The sequence below is a fragment of the Juglans regia genome, chromosome 15 (assembly GCF_001411555.2).
Source record: "Juglans regia cultivar Chandler chromosome 15, Walnut 2.0, whole genome shotgun sequence".
NCBI lineage: Eukaryota > Viridiplantae > Streptophyta > Magnoliopsida > Fagales > Juglandaceae > Juglans > Juglans regia.
In genome coordinates, this window is record NC_049915.1 from 7719452 (window position 1) to 7732064 (window position 12613).

Sequence of the window (12613 nt, forward strand, 5' to 3'; positions counted from 1 at the left end):
AATCAAATGTGATTCAAAAGAGTGCCAGACGCCATGAGATCCGGAAGATATCGGCAGAGGCTGGCTCCCAGCCCTGCCGGATGCCATGAAAATACTCAGTTGGAATGTCTGTGGGCTTGGGAACCCACGAGGCATTCGTACACTTCGTGATGTCATTGTGAAAGAAGGTCTCGATGTTCTGTTCGTGCAAGAAACAAGGTTGAAGACTCGTGTAGTGGAAAATTGTAAGTATAAGCTTGGTTTCACTAATTGCCTAGCTATAGATTGTGTGGGGAAGAGTGGTGGTATTGCTTTGTTCTGGAGGAAGGATGTTGATATGGACATTCAAAGTTATTCTATTAATCATATTGATGCTTTGATTAAAAATGTTGGGGCTAATAGAATTAAGTTTTATCTTACTGGGGTATATGGTCATCCTGAGGCTTATTTGCGTTATAAGATGTGGGATCTCATTCCCAGTCTACATAGCAGTAGAGGAGAGGCATGGTTGCTGTTAGGTGACTTTAATGAGATTTTAAATCAGTCTGAGAAGTGGGGAGGGAGGATGAGACCTGAGACACAAATTGCTGATTTTAGAGAAGTGTTGTATGATTGCTCTTTGAGAGATTTGGGATTTAGAGGGCCTATGTTTATTATGGTGTAATAGGTAGAGAAGGAAAACAATGCATCAACGAGAGATTAGATAGGTTTCTTGCTAATTTTCAGTGGTGTAATGAGTTCCCAACTGCAAGAGTCTTTCATGGGTCTGCAGCCTATTCAGATCACTTGCCAATTTGGATTGAGATTGATGGGGAGATAATTCAGCAAAGGAGGCCTAAGTTATTCAGATTTAAGGCTATGTGGGTAGGGGAGAAGGGCTGTGATGATATTGTTAGAGATATCTGGAGAGAAAATGGTGACAGAAATGATATGGCAGCTGTTATGAATAAAATTGCTGAGTGTGGAGTCCAGAGGTGGAATCAGAACCAATTTGGTAGAGTCAAACTAAACTTGAGGAAGGCCCAAAAAAGACTACAAGAATTGGAAGTTAGTGACCCCAGGGGTACTGATAAGGAGGGTCGAGCTGCTGCTAGAAAAGAGGATGGAGAGGGATCAGAGATCCAAAGCTTTGTGGCTGAAAGAAGGTGATCATAATTCTAAGTTCTTCTATGCTAAATCTACAAACAGGAAAAAAAGGAATAATATTCTTAAAATGGGGATGACAAAGATCAAGTTATTCTGAACTTTTTTACAAAGTTGTTTACTACTGCTGATCAAAGAGGGCCTATGGAGTTCTTGGGCAATTTGACTGGAAGAGTGACAAACCAAATGAATGAAGGGTTAGTTGCAAGGTTTTCTGAGCAGGAGGTGGTACAAGCTCAAAAGTAAATGCATCATTTGAAAGCTCCAGGTCCAGATGGAATGGCATCACTATTTTATCAAAAGTTTTGGCCTGAGGTTGGTGGAGCAGTAACTACAGCTATTTTGAATGCTCTGAATATTGGTGAGTTTCCTATTGATTTGAATCACACTTTTATCACATTGATCCCTAAGAAGAAATCCCCAACAAAAGTGGCTAAATCTCGACCTATTAGTCTATGCAATGTTGTGTATAAGTTATTGTCTAAAATCGTTGCTAATAGATTAAAGAATGTTCTCCCTTGCATTATTTCAAAATCTCAGAGTGCTTTTGTTCCTGGCCGTCTGACTCACTAAAAAATGAGTAGCACAAAAGCTATCCCAAGTGTAGGAGGGTGTCGCGTAATAATTAGGAATAAATTCCTAGATCGTCTCATCAGGGAAAGTTACTTAAAATCAAACTCGTTTGAAATGGTGAAAATATTCACAAAGAGAAAATAAAAGTGGTGGTATGTGCAATGAATGGAAGAGTGCAACGGGAATAAAAAGGGCACTAGTCATGGACTAGATTCATATCTTTGGAATTTTGAGTGTTGAAATGAAATGTAAAAGACTAACAAATTGAAATTAATAATCAAGGAATCAACTAAGCTAAACAATCTTAATTAATCTGAAAATTAAATAATAAAACTGAAATTATTTAAGTCCTAATTAAGCTTTAATTAATCTAATATGCAATAGAACTAAGAGATTAATAAAACTAAGCTAAGAATTAAATTAGATTCGAAAATAATTGACAAAATACGAGCTGAAAATTGAAAAGTCCCAAAATCAAGATTCTAGGGTTCATCCTTGTATTCAAATCATAGATTCTCAAAATCAATCCATAGCAATTGTAATCACCATTAAATGAAAACTTAAAAGAGCAAGAAAAATAACGACATTAAGTAAAATAAATTGTCCAAACTTCTAAGCTAAAAATCTCAAAAATACTCCATAAACTTTAATCTAAAATTAAATAAATAATGGAGAGTGGAAAGAGCAAGCCAAATGGATGGAAATGGATGGCGGCAGTGGAGGAGGCTGGCTGGGCTACGGCAGTTGGACCCCTGGAGGAGCTCTTTAAGTACGTGCGGCGCTTCCCCAAAAAAATGTGTTGCCTCCTTATGAAAAAGTCCCAATAAACATTCATGGCTCCTCCATCCCCCAAGCCAAATTGAAAAAGGAAAAACAAAAACCCTTTTGCTGGGTCCCACATGCCAAAGTTTGAATTTTCCGCTTGATCCTCTTTTGCCCCTTTCCGTGTGCGTGCGTGTGTTTTTAGCTTGTGTTTCTTTTCATTTTATTTTGCCTCTTCCGTGTGAGTTCGTCCTAGGCCAAAAGAAAAAAATATTTTGGATCTCTCTTTACTTTCCTTTTGGTGCCTTGACTTTTCCTTAAGGAGCCATGAGCCATGTGTGTGAGTGAGAGAAACCAACTTCCATCCAAAAATCAAAAGTAATAGATCCCATGTGCAAATGTGACTTTTCTCTCTCTGTATTTTTATTTTTTTATGCTTTTCATTTCTTGACCTATAAAAACAATAGAAATTATAAATAAAATAAAATAAAAAATAATAATAGAATATCAAAAATATGTTGTACATGTGAATGAACATTGTCCAATTAAATCACAAGTTATAAAATTAAGCATAAATCATGCTATTAACTAATTTAAAACACAACTCGGATTTATTAATCTTAACCATTTTTCCGTCTAAAACCAATAATAATGTAATTAAATAAATAAGATATATTGGTTTTAAAGTATAAAATATGCAATAACTCAGCTCAATCACATCCCCAACTAGTGTTTTGCTAATCCTTGAGCAAAATAGTGAAAATTAATTGAGATGAATATTGCATAAAGATCGAAATCCGAACAGAAGCAATCAAACACAATTCTGAATTCTCATAAATGTGACACGTTACTACTCAATCCCCAGAGGCTATATCCACCAAGACTATCTCAACAATCTTTCACATAGAACTGAGGCAAATGTTTCAGAACTCAAATGTGTGTGTGGAGCTAAACTGGCTGTGTGTTCCTCATTACTAGCCATGATTTGTCATAGGATTTTTCAACCTTAAGATTAATTATTGCTGATTCTAACTACCTCAAAGTCCAAGGGACTAGTAGTTTTCACTCCAGTTCTGTTTTTAAAGGTTGAACACTTAACCCCAAAGTCTTGGGTAACTGTTTCTAGCTCTTTACTTAAGAGAGCTCACTAAGCCGCCTTTATCCCTTTTTTTCTATTCTTTTCAAATCTCTTTTTTTTTTTTGAAGCATGGCTCGGTAGTCCTACAATTTACTTCTCCTGTGTTAAATCAGTGAACAGTAAATAAGGAACACTACAAGTGTAAGCATGTGCAAAATGTCCTTCAAAATTTGCCATTCGTTCTACAAAAATCTCACCAAGTCTCATCTCAATGAGTATAGCATCCCGATGTTTCATTATATGATGCATAAAAAATAATGTTCTATGCTCAAGCTTGAAAATAAATCTTCACAAAATGATTCCGCTCAACTACTCCACCAAGATGCTCAGATTTCACAAAATACTAGAAATAGAGTGTGTGTCAATCATATATGTATCAATGCACATCATGTTAATGCGATTTTTTTTTAAATATGTGCACATATGCTACCCCCAACTAGTGAGAGACATGGTCCTCAATGAATCGAATGAAAGAAAACAAAGTGCACAGGAATAAGAAAGCAACACAGACAACCAAACATGTGATATAAAATCAAAGCAAAACAACGAATAAATATAAAAGACAAAATGCAATTAAACAAAGCTATAAGGGGGAAAAAGATCAAAACACTTCCCTGAAATCTTGCACAAGCAAGATTTTTTCGTTTGGATCAAAGGTAGTCATAAATGGCTTTAGATGTTGTCTATTAACAGTGAAGCTATTGCCATTCTATGGATTGACAATGTCTACCGTCCCGTGAGGATGAACCTTCTTTACAATGTATGGCCCACTCCATCGAGATTTCAATTTACCAGGAAAAATATGTAAGCGAGAGTTGTAAACAAGAACTTCCTGGCCAAGTGTGAAATGCTTTAGATGAATTTTCTGATCATGTAGAATTTTCATGCGTTCATTCGCTAGCTGAGCGTTGTCATAGGCATCCCGACGAGCTTCATCTAATTCATTGATTGTGTATGTAAATATGTTGTGCATGTAAATGAACATTGTCTAATTAAATCACAAGTTATAAAATTAAGCATAAATCATGCTATTAACCAATTTAAAACACAACTCGGATTTATTAATCTTAAACATTTTTCCATTTAAAACCAATAATAATGTAATGAAATAAATAAAATATATTGGTTTTAAATGTATAAAATATGCAATAACTCAACTCAATTACCGTCTGATTGCAGATAATGTGCTTATTGCTTATGAATTAATTCATTTTTTGAAGCATAGAAGTATAGGAAAAAAATGCTTCATGTCCCTTAAATCAGATATGAGTAAAGCTTATGACCTTGTTGAATGAGACTTTTTAGAAGCTATTATGATGAATATGGGTTTTGAGAGACAGTTTGCGACTTTGGTTATAGAATGCATCTCCACAGTTTCGTATTCAGTATTGATCAATGGGGTACCTAAGGGTCCTATTATACCAACTAGAGGTTTGAGACAAATGGACCCTTTATCCCCTTATCTCTTCCTTTTGTGTACTTAAGGCTTGATTTCTTTATTGCATAAGGTTGGGAATGAGAACAGAATCTCTAGGATCAAGGTTTGTAGGGGTGCCCCTCGGGTTAATAATTTATTGTTTGCTGATGATAGTATAATTTTCTATCAAGCTAATGTGAAGGAGAATAGATATTTGCAAGAGCTACTGGATGTTTATGAGAGGGCCTTTGGGCAGAAGATCAATAGAGAGAGAAAACTTCTATGGTTTTTAGCTCTAATGTGACTAATGATGTGAGGGATCAGATATTGGATATGTGGGGTGGAACCTGTGAACAATAGTATGAAAAATATTTAGGATTGCCTCCAGTTGTTGGAAGATCAAAGACTAAGGCATATTCTGAAATTAAGGAGAAGGTTTGGCATAAGCTACAGAGTTAGAAAGAGAAGTTACTTTCTCAAGGGGGACATGAGGTTTTAATTAAAGCTGTAGCTTTATCTATCCCTACACATTCCATGAGTTGTTTTATGTTACCACTTACACTATGCTCAGAGTTGGAATATATGATGGCTAGATTTTGGTGGGATCAGAAAAATGAAGAGAGGAAAATTCATTGGGTTAGCTAGGAGAAAATGTGTGAGCCTAAAGCAAAAGGGGGACTGGGTTTTAAAGATTTGAAATCCTTCAACCTAGCATTACTTGCTAAACAGGGATGGAGAATCCTTAATGCTCAAAATTCCCTCTTATACAAAATATATAAGGCTAGAATGTGGAAGGAACCTTGGATTCCTGGTTTTAGTGATGCTTCCTTGGTGGTTTCAGATGTTGTTGCACTGAATGAGGAGGATACTGTGGATTCCTTACTAGACAAGGATAGAAACTGGTGCGATGTAGCTAAAGTTAGCGCTCTATTCAATCCAAATGCTGTCTCTGAAATCTTGAAAATCATAGTTTGCCTGGAAGCTACCCAGATAAATGGTTGTGGTCTCTCGAGAGAAATGATCTGTTTAGTGTGAGAAGTGCATATAGAGTAATAAGGCAGGGTGCCCATAAATCTGTGGGTGAATACTCGAGTGCAAGACTACAACAAACTTTGTGGAAGGCAATTTGGAAGATACAAGTTCCTAATAGGATAAAACTTTTTGCTTGGAGGGCTTGTAAGGATGGTCTACCTACTCAATGTAATCTGATGAAGAGGTAAATCATTAATGAGGACATGTGCTATTTTTGTCATGAAAGGGGTGAAAATCTGGTTCATGATTTGATTAGTTGTCCTTCCATTAGAAATCGATGGGATGTATTGCTGCCTGTTATGCAGAAAATGGAGAAAATTGGTTCATTTTTTCAGATTGCTTTGCAATTTCAAGCTTCAGGTAACACATAAGCCTTGACTAGATTTTTCTCTATAGCTTGGGGATTTTGGTATAGGCGCAATAAGAAGTTATTTGACCAAGTGGCACTTGAGCCAAGGCAGGTGGTGGAGCATGCTCTTTCTCTTCAAGGCTTGTTCTTAGCTGCAAGATAGTGTCCCAATATAGAGATTAAGAAATTATGTAGATGGAAACTACCTCCTATTGGTTTCTTGAAGTTAAAAGTAAATGGGGCTATGTTTCATGATCAACATAAAGCTGGGATTGGTGCAATACTGAGAGATGAGAATGGGAAAGTTGTTATGGCTGCTAGCAAGGCTGAAGTTATGTTTTCTGCGCCTGAGGATATTGAATTACTTGCAGTGTTTCGGGGATTGCAATTATGTATTGCTATGGGTATTAAAAAGGTGGTGATTGAGAGACGTGATTGTACGTTGATGGTAAGGGATCTTCAAGCTTCAACAAAATCTTCCTCAAGTCTGGGAGCATTATTGCAAGAAACCAAGAAGATGTTGGCTATTTTCGAAGATTATCAGATTCAACATGTGAGTAGAGTGGGTAATGAAGCTGCTCATGGCTTAGCCTGACATGCTTGTGTTGTAGAGTCTCATGAGATGTGGTATAATAGTTTTCCAGATTTTATTTCTCACGCAATTTGGCTTGATAATTGTCTGTAAAACTCTGATTATTAATGATATGATTCGTTCATCAAAAAAAGAAAAAAAAAGAAAAAAGAAAAAAAAAAGGGTTGTCAAAATAGTTGAAAGTTCTACGTGTATGAGCGTATCGGTACTTTTTTCACTTATATGTTAATTATTTGATATTGGAAAATGATAATATGACTATCAAATATGCCTACAAAATGTGCCTACTCATATATTTTTTTATTTTTTCTTAATGGTTAATGAAGTAACTATTAGTGAATTTATATATTTATATTTTTTTTCTTAGGTTAGGTTTGGATAGTGTGTTGAGATTAAATGAGTTGGGATGAAAGTTGAATAAAATATTGTTAGAATATTATTTTTTAATATTAATATTATTTTGAGATTTGAAAAGGTTGAATTCTTTATTATATTTTATGTGGGAATTTATGAAAATTGTAATGATGAGATGAGATGGGTTGAGAGTGTTTCTCAATCCAAAATGAGCCTTAATGGTTAAGGATGTTTAAAAAATACTTGAAGAAAAATGAAAAAAAACTCATTTGTACTAGTGTACACATTTGGTGCGCACATTTGGTAGTAGTCACCCTACCATTGTCCTTTGATATTATATAAGGAGATGATGAAAATATGATAACTAATAAAAAGATGATGAATAACACTTTTCTTTTAAAATTATTGAAATCTTTTATTTGAATTTCAAATTTTACATAGTTGTCCTTCATTTAAAATGTAGTCGTAAAAGGAGTTGAGATTTGAATGTATCATTACCCTTTTACTTATTTGCCAAACATTTAATATTGCTTAATTGGGATTGAGATGATGAAAGAATGATAGCTAAAATTTAAAAATACATTGAATATTATTTTCTTTTAAGAATTACACGATATAAGTTTCTTTTGATAAGGAGCTTACAGCTCAATTCATTCATTAATAATAAGAACAAAGATACAAGAGGGAATTTCATCAATATCTACTACAATATCAGATGACAATAGAGCCTTTTTGGCTAGAGCATGAGCCACTTTGTTGGCTTCTCGCCTTACATGCTTAACAGACCATAGAACGTATTGTTGAAGGAATAAAAGAGTATCCCGAGACACCATCGACATAGCAGACTCATCTTTGGATTTTGACAAAATAGTATTAACCACTTGCTGAGAATCCCCCTCCAATGAAACATGGGTCATGCCAAGCTGTAGACCAAAGTTGGTAGCCTCCAGTGCCCCATATGCTTTGGCTAAAACAGGATCAGGATAAAGAGATCTAGTCATCCTTAGTGCAGCCACCATCTGACCTCTATAGTCCCTGACTATGACTCCTATGCCCACTTTATAGTTTGTTTTTATCTACGGCAGCATCCCAATTCATTTTGAAAACGTTATTTGGAGGGGGAGACCATCTTACAGGCGTGGAATTCTCCTTTTGTTGCTGATCTCTCGAGATCTTGCAGGCAGCCAGTCCATTCAAAGCTTCTGCAGCCTGTTTGCATACCACTTTAGGATGCAGGAACTCTTTTTGGAAAATATATTTGTTTCTCCTAAGCCATAGGAGCCTCGATACAATTTCAAACTCTTCAAGAACTTCCCTTTCAGCTGCTTGACATAACTGTTTCCATAAGTCTCTGAAAGACATGGGAGGAAAGTATTTCTTTTGTAGAAACTTTGAACATTGCCCCCACGCATCCTGAGCTGAAGGGCAGCTCCAAATCATACGGAAGACAGTTTCCTCTTCCCTCAAGCAAATGGGGCAAAAGGGCTATTCAATGATTCTTTTTTGGCACAGGTTTTTTCTTGTGGGTAGACCATTTCTATAGGCCTTCCATAAGAAATTTTTTATGGCTGGTGTCACCTTTAGTTGCCATAAAACCTTCCATTCTTCCTCATCTTTATCTCTATAGGAAGTTTGGGCCTTGGACAGGGTTATCATTTCCTTTTGTAGGTGATATGCTCTTTGAACAGAAAACTGGCCATTTGGTGCACTTCTCCATATTAGTTTATCCGGAAGGCTTGAGTAGCTAAGGGGAATCTGAGCAATCATTTTAGCTTATTCCTCATCAAACAAAGCCTCCAATTGCCCCTGATTCCAGTCCTTAGTGTCTGGATCAATCAAGTTGTTCACTCTAGCTTGAGGATCCCTAGCTTGTCTATCACTAAACACTTTACCAGAAGATGGTCTGGGGGATCCACTTGTCTTCCCACATCTTAATGCTCCTGCCATTACCAACCCTCCACATTGAACCCCTTTCTACAAGAGTTTGAGAAGTCAGGATACTCCTCCAAATGTAAGAGGGTCTAAACCCCATTCTAGCATCCAAGAAAGAGGAGTGGGGGGAGTATTTCAGTTTTAAAACCTTAGAGGCAAGGGAATGGGTTGCTGAATAAGGCGCCATCCCTGTTTTGCCAACATTGCAAGGTTAAAACTTTCTATTTCTCTGAAACCCAAACCTCCTTCTGACTTTGGTTTCCCCATAGAGGACCATGAGATCCAGTGAACTTTCCTTTCCATGTCTTGTTTACCCCACCAGAAATTGTGCATTATGGAGTTCATTCTTTTGATAAGGGATCCAGGCAGTTTGAAAACTCCCATGCAGTAGGTAGGGAGTGCTTGGACTACAGCCTTTAGCAAGATCTCTTTACCTACTTGAGATAGGGTCTTAACCTTAAAGTTACTAATTCTTTTCTCATTTTGTCAAGGATGTTTCTGAAGGATCCTGTTTTTGATCTCCCCACCATGGATGGCAGGCCAAGGTACTGCTCATATGAGGAGCAAGATCTAACACCAACAAACTGTAAGATCATAGTTTGAGCCAAATGAGAAGTATTTCTGCTAAAATGAATAGAAGTTTTATCTTTGTTTAGCCTCTGGCCTGAGGCCTTCTCATACAAGGATAGGATATCAATGAGTCTGCACCATTCCAAAACATTGGCCTTGCAAAATAGCAAGTTATCGTCACCACGAAGCTAAACTCAAATCCCAGCTTATTTCTTACCTCCTCCACTTTTTCTCTCCCACATTTTGTTTCCAACAAGAATATGAGAGATAGGCTCTTATACTTCACAATCCTGTGAAGTTCACGGACTGTCTGAGGGTTCCCAAGCCCTCGGTAGTTCCAACTTATGCACATCATTGATAATGGTGGTGCTGCCTTGCAGCCACCACCTTAAGTTTGTCATCAACCTCATGACTGGAACCAATGGTTTTTTGTTTCTATTTATTACTCTCAATACCGTCTGTCATACAACATTTTTCCAACTTCCTTTTGGCATTACACTGGTTTGATACATCTGAGTGACCTGGTTCAGCCATGGAGTAAGCCTTATCACGTGCCCTCCTCTTCCATGAAGCTTTCATTCTGGCTTTTGCCAGATCCTTGATTTGCTGGTCCAGGAAATTGTCCAGTGAGCTGATATGACTAGCCAGCGAGTTGTCAAGACAGGGAGGGGCCTCGCCTGCACCTTTATCCTTCTTGGGATGGTCCAAATTTTTCTTTTTTAGCATTCCTCGAGTCTGGGCCCCTTCTATAACGGATGGACCTTCTTCGTTTGGTAACTACTCTTCATCCATAACAGGAAAGTCAACTGACCCTTTTTCAACTTTCTGGTCCGTGATAGTAGGGGGGTGGTGCTTTTTTCCTTGGTCCCCCACGTTTCGCTGTATCTCACTTGTCGAGTCTTTCCCTTGGTCTTCGTGCCTCTTTCCCTGAGTCCATGCCGAGCTTTCTTCCTGGTTTCCATGGAGGGTGGAATGGAATGTGTTCCCCCCATAGCGGTGAGAGTCAAAACCTCCTGCTCTTGAGGGGTTGCCATCGAAGTCCCCTCGAGCCTCAGCTTGATTCAACATGTTGCTTAGCACCTCAACACAAATGATGAACAAATATGGGGACAGAGGGTCCCTTTGTCTAATCCCTCTAGATGGATTAAACAACTGCTGAGGAGTGCCATTGACCAGTATAGAGTAAGACACAAATTCCACACAATTCATGATAAGTCTAATCCATTTTTCTGGGAACCCCATCTTTGTCAAAGCAGCTTGGAGGAATGACCATTCTATTTGATCATAAGCTTTACTCATGTTAAGATTTAAAGCCATGTGGCCTATCTTCCCTTGTAACTTACTGTTCATTGAGTGGAGGGCCTCAAAGGCCACAATTATATTGTCTGAAATTAATCTATCAGAAACAAAGGCTGATTGAGTGGGTGAAATGATCTCAGGCAAAACTTTCTTAAGTCTGTTGGCAATGGATTTAGAAATGATCTTGTATAGGACATTGCACAAACTTATAGGCCTAAAATCAGTGACCTTCTTAGGCTCTTTTATTTTGGGGATTAAAACTATAAAGGTCTCATTTAATAGCTATAAGCTACCTCCTGAGTTGAGAGCAAAGAGAGCAGCATCACATACCTCCCTTCTAATTGAGCTCTAGTGTTGTTGATAAAAGGCTGGTGGGAATCCATCAGGTCCTGGTGAACTGAGGGGATTCATTTGGAATATAGCCTCTTCTACTTCTTGTTCAGTAAAATCTTTTGACAAGTGATGGCTCATATTACTATTGATCATGGCTTCCACACTGCCCAAACATTCATCGATTCTTTTAGGATGGGAGGTAGTGAACAACCCTTTGAAAAAAGCCTGGAACATGTCTGCAATAGCCTGTTGAGTGATTGCTTCAGCTCCCTCTTCATCTTTGATGCACTGAATAAAGTTTGTTTTCCTTCTTTGGTTAGCACAAAGATGGAAGAACTTTGAGTTCCTGTCCCCCTCCTTAAGCCACTTCTGTTTTGCTCTTTGTTTCCAGGAGATATCGTCTTCTTTCAATAGTTGATCAATTTCCCCTTGGATTCTTTTAATCTCCTTTCCTAGGTTCCCTGTGTTCGAGTTTTGGAGTGATCTTAAGAGCTTGAGTTTGCAGTTAAGTTTCATTTTTGAGTTCCCAAATGCCACTATGCTCCATTCGATTAGCCCTTTCTTACAATTAACGGGTGAAACCACTGTCCTATCCATCTTACTAGTAAATAGTTGGGGTCTCCTCCATGCCTCCTCAGTCACCCTTTGACATTCCTCTCTAGAGGCCCAGTTGGCTTCATACCTGAAAGGTCTAATCCTCTTAGGACTCAAACTGCTCTTAGTACTCCAAAACACCAGTAAAGGTTTATGGTTAGATGAGTGGACAGGCTCCACTTCAACTGAGAAGGACTTCCAGGATTCAAACCAATTGGCATTCCCTTAGCTACTCAAGATGATAAATGTCCACTCATTACTTTCAAATTTAAATGACTAACAAATATGATTATATACTAAGATGATAAATATTAGATAAGTAGGAGTGGTACTCTTTAATTTCTCTACATGTATTGGAATAATCTTTCAGAGTTCCCACGACAACTGCTCAATTGGATGAGTATGATTAAAGAAGACAATTTTTTTATGTTTTTAATTGGTTATTTCTCAAACTTTCTCTCTCTTTTATTATTTATTTTTGTCACTTTTTTTCTGAATAAGTTAAAATTAACTAAAATTAACAATATGGTAAGAGGGGATGGGGGA